We start from the raw sequence: 10167 nt of genomic DNA, 5'->3' as shown, positions 1-10167 counted from the left end.
TCCATGAGTTCACATCCCTTCTCCCCTCTTCCCTCTATGCCCCTTCCACACATTCCTCTTCCTCCCTCCACCCACATTTTCCTCCTTCCTCTATCCCCCTTCCACATTCCTCCTCTGCCTAGCCTAGTTCCTCTATGTCCACTTTCACATCCCTCCTCCGAACCTTCTCCTTCTATCCCCCTTTTCACATCTCTCCTCCTCCTAATCTCCACCATCCATTTCCCTTTCACATTTTTCCATCCAGCCTCCTTTCCACATCCTTCTTTTTCCACCCCCTCTATCCATCTCTTTCCATACCCTCCCTGTTCTATCCCCCTTTCCAGATCTTCTCCTTAACATCCTGTTTTCCACGCCCTCCTTCCTCCATTCCTCTTTCTTCCCTCCCTTCTTCCCTCCCTTCTCTTTCCCACCTTCCCTTCTCTCCTCTATCAGTTTCCAATTCTCTTCCCATGTTTCTCCAGTCAGCCATCCCCCTTTTCATTTTCTTTTCTGATAGGTCTCTTTTCTTTCCATCTCCCCATCTGCCACAACCCCTTTCCTCCTATTCCTTTGACCCTCTGTCTACCCTCTCACCTTCTCTGCTAGTCTTTTCTCCCTGCCCCACTTCATACTCACAGGTCCAAATTCAGAGGTGATATGTAACTTAGATTCCATTACACTAATTTAGATTCCTGTAGACATCAGTATATGTAACTTTAAGTGTGTGTGTGGGGGAGGGGGTATCTACATGAGCATAAAGGAGTCTTGCTGTATGAAAGGGGTTACCACTACAAAAAGTCTGAGAACTACTGAGGGTATGTCTACACTACGGGATTAATCTGAATTTATATAATTCGAATTTGGGAAACAGATTGTATAAAGTCGAAATGTATGCGGCCACACTAAGCACATTAATTCAGTGGTGTGCGTCCAAGTACCGGGGCTAGCGTCGATTTCTGCAGCGTTGCACTCTGGGTAGCTATCCCATAGCTATCCCATAGTTCCCGCAGTCTCCCGCGCCCATTGGAATTCTGGGTTGAGATCCCAGTGCCTGATGGGACAAAAAACATCGTCGCAGGTGGTTCTGGGTACAGCCTCACCTCCTCCCTCCCTCCCTCCCTGCATGAAAGCAACGGACGGCAGACAACCATTTCGCGCCTTTTTTCCTGGGTGAACACTGCAGACTCCATACCACGGCAAGCATGGAGCCCGCTCAGCTCAAGACAGCAGTCATGAACATTGTAAACACCTCGCACGTTCTCGTGGAGTTTATGCTGAACCAGGACCAGAAAAACGAGGCGAGGAGGCAGCGGCAGCGCAGCGACAAGCATGATGAGGACATGGACATGGACACGGACACAGAATTCTGTGAAACCACGGGCCCCGGTGCTTTGGAGATCATGTTGTTAATGGGGCAGGTTCTATCCATGGAACGCCGATTCTGGGCAAGGGAAACAAGCACAGACTGGTGGGACCGCATAGTGTTGCAGGTGTGGGATGATTCCCAGTGGCTGCGGAACTTTCGCATGCGTAAGGGCACTTTCATGGAACTTTGTGACTTGCTGTCCCCTGCCCTGAAACGCCAGAATACCAAGATGAGAGCAGCCCTCACATTTGAGAAGCGCGTGGCGATAGCCCTGTGGAAGCTTGCAACGCCAGACAGCTACCGGTCAGTCGGGAATCAATTTGGAGTGGGCAAATCTACTGTGGGGGCTGCTGTGATGCAAGTAGCCAAAGCAATCACTCAGGTGCTGCTACGAAAGTTAGTGACTCTGGGAAATGTGCAGGCCATAGTGGATGGCTTTGCTGCAATGGGATTCCCTAACTGTGGTGGGGCGATAGATGGAACCCATATCCCTATCTTGGCACCGGAGCACCAAGCCACCGAGTACATAAACCGCAAGGGGTACTTTTCAATGGTGCTGCAAGCACTTGTGGATCACAAGGGACGTTTCACCAACATCAACGCGGGCTGGGCGGGAAGGGTTCATGACGCTCGCGTCTTCAGGAACACTACTCTGTTTAAAGGGCTGCAGCAAGGGACTTACTTTCCGGACCAGAAAATAACCGTTGGGGATGTTGAAATGCCAATAGTTATTCTTGGGGACCCAGCCTACCCCTTAATGCCATGGCTCATGAAGCCATACACAGGCAGCCGGGACAGGAGTCAGGAGCTGTTCAACTACAGGCTGAGCAAGTGCAGAATGGTGGTAGAATGTGCATTTGGCCGTTTAAAAGGTCGCTGGCGTTCATTATTGACTCGCTCTGACCTCAGCCAAAGAAATCTCCCCATTGTTATTTCTGCTTGCTGCGTGCTCCACAATCTCTGTGAAAGTAAGGGGGAGACCTTTATGGCGGGGTGGGAGGCTGAGGCAAATCGCCTGGCTGCTGATTACGCGCAGCCAGACACCAGGGCGATTAGAAGAGCACACCAGGAAGCGCTGTGCATCAGAGAAGCTTTGAAAACCAGTTTCATGACTGGCCAGGCTACAGTGTGAAATATCTGTTTGTTTCTCCTTCATGAAAACCTGCCCCCTTTATTGACTCATTTTCTGTAAGGAACCCACCCTCCCCCTTCCCCCAGCTTGCTTTCAAACCAAATAAAGTCACTATCATTTAAAAATCATTTATTCTTTATTAATAGATTAGAAAAAGAGGGAGGGAACCCGGGTGGGATTTGGGAGGAGGATCGGTGGGAAGGAAAAGGCCACTAAAAAAAGGTTAAAAAAATGACAGCCTTTTGCTTGGGCTGTCCACTGGGGTGGAATGGGAAGGTGTATAGAGCCTCCCCCCCAGCGTTCTTACACGTCTGGGTGAGGAGGATATGGAACATGGGGAAGGGGGAGGGGGGTACAGGGGCTGTAGCGGCACTCTGTTTTCCTGCAGCCGTTCCTGAAGCTCCACCAGACGCCGGAGCATGTCTGTTTGCTCACGCAGCAGCCCCAAGGTTGCATCCTGCCTCCTCTGATCTTCCTGCCGCCACCTCTCATCTCGAGCGTCTCTCCTCTCCTCACGTTGGTCCCTCCTCTCCTCACATTGGTCCCTCCTGTCCTCACGTTGGTCCCTCATGTCCTCACGTTGGTCCCTCCTGTCCTCACGTTCACTGGCTTCTTTCCTATACTTTGAAACCGTTTCCTTCCACTCATTCAGATGAGCTCTGTCACTGCGGCTGGATTCCATAATTTCTGCAAACATCTCGTCTCGCGTCTTCTTTTTACGATGCCTTATCTGTGATAGCCTTCGGGATGGAGGAGGGAGGCTTGAGGAATTTGCAGCTGCTGTAGGGAGGGGAAAAAAGAGAGAATTGTTTCAAAAGATACATTTTGCAGAACAATGCTTATACTCTTTCACGGTGACCAACACTATTCACATTACAAAGCACATGTGATTTCTGTGCAAGGTCGCATTTTGCCTCTTAATACTGAGTGCCTGTGGCTTTGCTGCTAGAGATCACAGGTCCGGGCAACAGAATTCGGCTTGCATGCGGCCATGGTAAGCCATTGTCTTACGGCTTCTGCGCCCTCCTTTCCCACATACCAAGCAAAGCCCGTAGAGTGCTGTGGTTTTTCTGTTAACATTCAGCAGCAGCAGAAAACAAACTAACCACCCCACCCCACCCCTCCCGCCATGAATTCTCTGGGATGATCGCTGTACCCCTCCCCCCACCGCGTGACTGGTATCAGGGAAGATCCCTGCAGGAACCAAACTAACCACCCCACCCCCCCACCGGCCTCTCCCGCCATAAATTCTCTGGGATGATCACGGTACCCCTCCCCCCACCGCGTGGCTGGTAACAGGGAAGATCCCTGCTAGCCAAACGCGAAAAGCTCAGGGCCAATTTCCCATCTGCGCTTGGCTAACTGCAGGGAAGGATTTATTTTCAGCCACAGGCAAACAGCCCAGTAGGAACGGCCACCTCTGTCCCCTTAATTAAGTTCCCGTATTTCAACCAGGTTACCATGAGTGATATCACTCTCCTGAGGATTACACAACAAGATAAAGAACGGATGTTGCTTGAATGCCAGCAAACACCGGGACCATACGCTGCCAGGCTTTGTCAGGCAATGATACCAGATTACTTGCTGCAAGCATGGCGTGGTCAAGTGTCCTACCATGGAGGACGGAATAAGGATGCACTGCCCAGAAACCTTGTGGCAAGGCTTTTGGAGTACCTCCAGGAGAGCTTCATGGAGATGTCCCTGGAGGATTTCCGCTCCATCCCCAGACACGTTAACAGACTTTTCCAGTAGCTGAACTGACCGCGAATGCATCCCAAGTCCTCAGGGCAAAGTAATCATTAAAAACCGTTTGGTTTTAAAACAAGTTTTATATTTTAAAAGGTAAACTCACCTGAGGTCCTTTCCATGGGGTCAGGGTCTTGGATACTGGCTTTGGAGGGTTGGGAGGGTACTTCAGTCAGGCTGAGAAAAAGATCCTGGCTGTTGGGGAGAACGGAGTGCTGTGTGCTCTCTGCAAGCTCATCCTCCTCCTCCTCCTCCTCCTCCTCTCCCCCATCGGCAGAATCCTCAGATGTAGCTGATGAGACTATCCCCGACCCAGAATCCACGATCACAGGTGGGGTAGTGGTGGCGCCCCCCCCTAGAATTGCATGCAGCTCGGCGTAGAAGCGGCATGTCCGCGGCTCTGACCCAGAGCGACCGTTTGCCTCCTTTGTTTTTTGATAGGCTTGTCTGAGCTCCTTGACTTTCACACGGCACTGATCTGAGTCCCTATTGTGGCCTCTCTCCATCATGCCCTTGGAGATTTTTTCAAAAGTTTTGGCATTTCGTCTTTTAGAACGAAGTTCTGCTAGCACTGAATCCTCTCCGCATATAGCGATGAGATCCAGTACCTCCCGTACGGTCCATGCTGGTGCTCTTTTTCGATTATCGGCCTGCATGGTTACCTGTGCTGATGAGCTATCTGTGGTCACCTGTGCTCTCCACGCTGGGCAAACAGGAAATGAAATTCAAATGTTCGCGGGGCTTTTCCTGTCTACCTGGCCAGTGCATCCGAGTTTAGATTGCTGTCCAGAGCGGTCACAATGATGCACTGTGGGATAGCTCCCAGAGGCCAATACCATCGAATTGCGGCCACACTATCCCTAATTCGAAATGTTAAAATCGATTTTGGCGCTACTCCGCTCGTCGGGGTGGAGTACAGAAATCAATGTAAAGGGCCCTTTATTTCGAAATAAATAGCGTCGTTGTGTGGACGGTTGCAGGGTAAATTCGAATTAACGCTGATAAATCCGAATTAAAGTCGTAGTGTAGACCAGGCCTGAATTACAGCAACCCCGCAGGCTGCTCTTACATACTACAGCAGAGGTAGGCAAATTACGGCCTGTGGGCCACATCCAACTCGCAGGACCATCCTGCCCAGTGGTTTGAGCGTTAGCCTGCTAAACCCAGGGTTGTGAGTTCAACCCTTGAGGGGGCCACTTTAGGGATCTAGGGCAAAATCAGTACTTGGTCCTATTAGTGAAGGCAGGGGGCTGGACCCAAGGTTCCTTCCAATTCTAGGAGATAGAATAGCTCTGAGCTACTGGCTGGGGAGGCTAGCCCCCGGCCCCTCCCTTGCTAGCCCCCCTCCCCTGCAGCCACGCCGCCGCATGGGCAGCACTCTGGACGGCAGGGTTGCACACTCCTGCAGAGCCGCGCAGCAGCATGTCTGGCTCTGGCCAGGCGGCGCAGCTGCCAGACATGCTGCTCTGAGCGGCATGGTAAGGGGGCTGGGGCCATGAGGTTGGATAAGAGGCAGAGGTTCGGGGGGGGGGCGGTCAGAGGATGGTGAATGAGGGGGGTTGGATAGGCGTGAGGTCCTGGGGGACCTATCAGGGGGCAGGGGTGTGGATAAGGGTTGGGGGGCAGTCAGGGGACTATGAGAAGGGGGGTTAGATGGGGGTGGGGTCCTGGGAGGCGGTTAGGGGCGGGGAGTCCTGGGAGGGGGGCGGTTAGGGGACAAGGAGGGCGGGGAGTTGGATGGGTCAGGGTTCTGAGGGGGGCAGTCAGGATGTGGGAGGTGGGAGTGGGGGCCAGGCTGTTTGTGGAGGCACAGCCTTTGCTACCCGGCCCTCCAGACAGTTTTGCAATCCCAATGTGGCCCTCAGGCCAAAAAGTTTGTCCACCCCTGTACTACAGCCTCATGAAACTATTAGCTGATCCTGTGGCACCTTTAAGACTAACAGAAGTATTGGGAGCATAAGCTTTCATGGGTAAGAACCTCACTTCTTCAGATGCAAGACTGAAGTGAGGTTCTTACCCACGAAAGCTTATGCTCCCAATACTTCTGTTAGTCTTAAAGGTGCCACAGGACCCTCTGTTGCTTTTTACAGATTCAGACTAACACGGCTACCCCTCTGATACTATTAGCTGATCCACAGTTTAGAACAAATGGAGCTCTTTGCACTTGGCCACTGCTCCTCTTCCCAAGGTGCGCTTTCACGTGTCTCACCAGGGCTGGCTCCAGGCACCAGCCCAGCAAGCAGATGCTTGGGGTGGCCAAGGGGAAGGGGCGGCACGTCGGAGTGTTCGGCAGGGGTCCCTTTCGGAGGGAAGCACCTGTTGCCGAATTCCCGCCGAAGAAGAAAGCGGGAAAAACAGTTGAATCAACTGACTGTATACAATGTTATTGTGCTATAAAATATGTCAAGTAAGGTGTTTTATGAAAGCTTGTAATGTAATTTCCACATTGTTAGTCATATCTCCTCTACAGGAGTTCCATACAGTAACTCCTCACTTAACGTTGTAGTTATGTTCCTGAAAAATGTGACTTTATGTGAAACAATGTTAAGCGAATCCAATCTCCCCATAAGAATTAATGTAAATGGGGGGGAGGGGGCTAGGTTCCAGGGATTTTTTTTTTGCCAGACAAAAGACGTTATATACATATACAGTATAAGTTTTAAACAATTTTAAACAAACAGTTTAATATTGTACACAGCAATGATGATTGTGAAGCTTGGTTAAGGTGGTGGAGTAAGAGGGCGGAATATTTCCCAGGGAATGCCTAACAAGGGCCAGGCTGGAGACTCTTGCCTACATGCTCGGGGTCTTACTGATCGCCATATTTGGGGTCGGGAAGGAATTTTCCTCCAGGGTAGATTGGCTGAGGCCCTGGAGGTTTTTCGCCTTCCTCCGCAGCATGGGGCAGGGATCGCTAGCAGGAGGGTTCTCTGCCAATTGAAGTCACCAAGACACAGGATTTGGGGACTTCATCAGCAGAGTCAAGGGAAGGGTAGGGACGGTTTTGTGGCCTGCAGCATGCAGGGGGTCAGACCAGATGATCATAATGGTCCCTTCTGACCTTAAAGTCTATGAGTCTATGAGCCTTGCTGCTAAATGATGAACTAGCACTCAGTTGAGCCCTCAAGGGTTAATATGCTGTTGTTAATGTAGCCTCACACTCTACAAGGCAGCCTGGCCTGAGGCAGGAGGGAGGAAACACAACAGATGCAGGGCAGTAGCTGCAAACACTTCCCTGCAAAAACTGAACATGATGATGAGCCCACACTATCCACCTGGAGTGCACCAGTCCCTCCTCCTGAAGCACATGATGGCTGCACTGGTGCTGACTTTCCAAAGTGCTGGGGAGTGCGTGCATGAGTGAGAGAGATGTGCATTGCCCCTTTAAGTACGCTGACCTGACTTCAAGTACATTGCCCTTTTAAGCAGATCACCCAGTTCAGACAGGAAGCAACAGCTTCCAGCAAGCTCCCTCCTTCTGTCCCTGAGCCCTGTCCCCCTCCTCTGCTTTGTGGAGAGGGGGGTATTGAGCGGGGAGGGGGGTGCATTCTGATATCAGTACTCTTTTCCCCTCCTCCCCCAGCAAGCAGGAAGCTCTGGGGAGCAGCTCCAAGGCAGAGGGCAGGGCAGGAGCAGGATGGCAGTGGGGGGAGGGACAGCTGAAGTGCTGCTGGGCAGCTGCAGAGCCACATACCTTACAGAGGATACCTTACCTTACCCCCCACCCAGTTCTAATCCCCACAAGGAGGAGCTACTCTTCCAGAGAATCCTGCAAGCAGTGGACAAAGCAGGCAGCTGCCAAATGACATTATAAGGGAGCATTGCGCAACTTTAAACGAGCTTGTTCCCTAATAGATCAGCAACGAAATAATGTTAACCGGGACAACATTAAGTGAGGAGTTACTGTACAATCCTACAATAACACATAAACAATTGCATTTTTAATGCAATGGATCACAAACGTATTAAACTTAATTCAATACAGTTTACCCAGTATATTGCAGAAGACTGCTCCCCTGTCACAGCAGCACCACTCAGGTTTGGTGTGTCTGCCCCTCTGCAGATATAGACAGAAAGGAAAAGGGGCAAATTTGATTGGCATTGCAACCTAGCACACGTAGTCACAGTGCCACTCAGATTTGGTGTATCTGCCCCACCGTCTCTGTGACTCAGCGACCCCTTGGTGTGAATTGCCAGAGGGCATAAGGAGTACTTAGGGGTTTAAGGGATCCCCTGGGTCTGCTAATGTGCTAAAGGTGGCATGTGAAGTCTCTACTGACAACCTTTTAGGATGATTGGTCATCCTAATCATTGCAAGATGTATGTACACATATTTAAGAAGGTATGTATCTATACTGAAAACTATGTTCTGAAGGTGTGAGTTAGGACAGGACAGATTGCCAGACAGTGATAAATGAGTTCTGTTTAGGCAGATAAATACTTCTGTCTCTGGCTGACCATTATGTATTTTATGCCTCACAATGTGACTAGTTGCATTACTAAGCCTGACGCTAATGAAGATTGTGCATTCATGTGAGAGAAGACCAGCAGGGGGGAAAAAACAGCGAGGGAAGTCATCTTGTTTATGAACAAAACAATGAATTTTGGGAGTATAACTGGGGGTACTGAGGTACACCCTGGATCCTTCACCAAGGAGACAAACTTTTGTAAGGGTTATTCAATGGAGTATAAGGGTTTGTGTTTTAATGCTTCTCAATTTTCACTTCAACCTCCAGATGTGAGTAATTAAAGTTAAGGAAAGATGCATTAAACTTTAAAAATCATCCTGAAAGACAGTGTCACTGAGTTTGGCAAGGACAAATTTCATGTTGGTGGTAATGTGCTTTTCTGTACTGTATGCAGCAAGGCTGTAGATTACGTTTGAAGGCAGACAGTTGTAGAACACATGGAAAGCGTTAATCACAAACTGAATGAAAAGAAATGAAAACAAGAGGCTGAAACAGCAAGGCCATCAACAACAGTAAAGAAACAATGCACTGTGACTGGATCATTCCAGCTTTTTTGTGAATTAAAAAAAAAAATTTTCCCCTGAAAATACAGAATACATAGAAATACAGTAGTTGGTATATGTAAAAATAAAAATTGCAATTTATTATTTTTATTTTATTATAATGATTGATGGCCCTGGTAGGCTTCAAACTTGCTTAAAATTTGTAAATATATAAATAAAACATTGTGTTTCACCAATGCCTATATATATTGAGGCTAGGGAAACTAAAGTTCCGCATTTCATTTTAATCACAGAAAAACATGGATTTTTTTTTAAATCAGAAAATTTTGGGTTTTTTTTACCATAGAAAACTAGGATCCCTGCTTATAAGTTTATTTTACATGTAACCATTAATTTCCAATACTTTGACGTGCTACTTCTGGAAACTCTGTCTACACTTGTTTTCACAACAAACAGATAAGTGCCATGTGTTAAACAGAGCGGGTATCTGAAGTGGAACTGGTAAGCTGGGGTGTGCTGCTTCTTTGGGTGCAGCAGATCTATGAATTCTGGGTGTCCAGCAGAACAGGGACTAGTCAGTCGGGGGGGGGGGGGGGCTGGAGGGCTGAAGCACCTGCAGTGCCCATGGAGATGGGGAGCTGTCCCCTGCCAGCAGGCGTAGACAACACTAAGGGCAGGTGGTAGCAAGGTGCCTCAGCCTTGGGGATAAGGTGACCAGATATCAGGACTGTCCCTATAATATCGGGACAGTCCTGATATTTGGGTTTTTTTTATATGGGCTCCTATTACTCCCCACCCCCTGTCCTGATTTTTCACACTTGCTGTCTGGTCACCCTACTTGGGGACCCCAGGAAGCGCTGCAGTCCCCAGGGAGGGAGGGATGTGCCAACCCGGAGCAGACCTGCGGACACCTGGGCCAGGTCGCAACGCCCAGAGCAAGACCCAGCCCCCCAGGACCGGAGCCACCCCCGG

This window comes from Chrysemys picta, chromosome 1 (assembly GCF_011386835.1).
Source record: "Chrysemys picta bellii isolate R12L10 chromosome 1, ASM1138683v2, whole genome shotgun sequence".
Lineage (NCBI taxonomy): Eukaryota > Metazoa > Chordata > Testudines > Emydidae > Chrysemys > Chrysemys picta.
Note: the sequence above shows the minus strand (reverse complement) of the source record.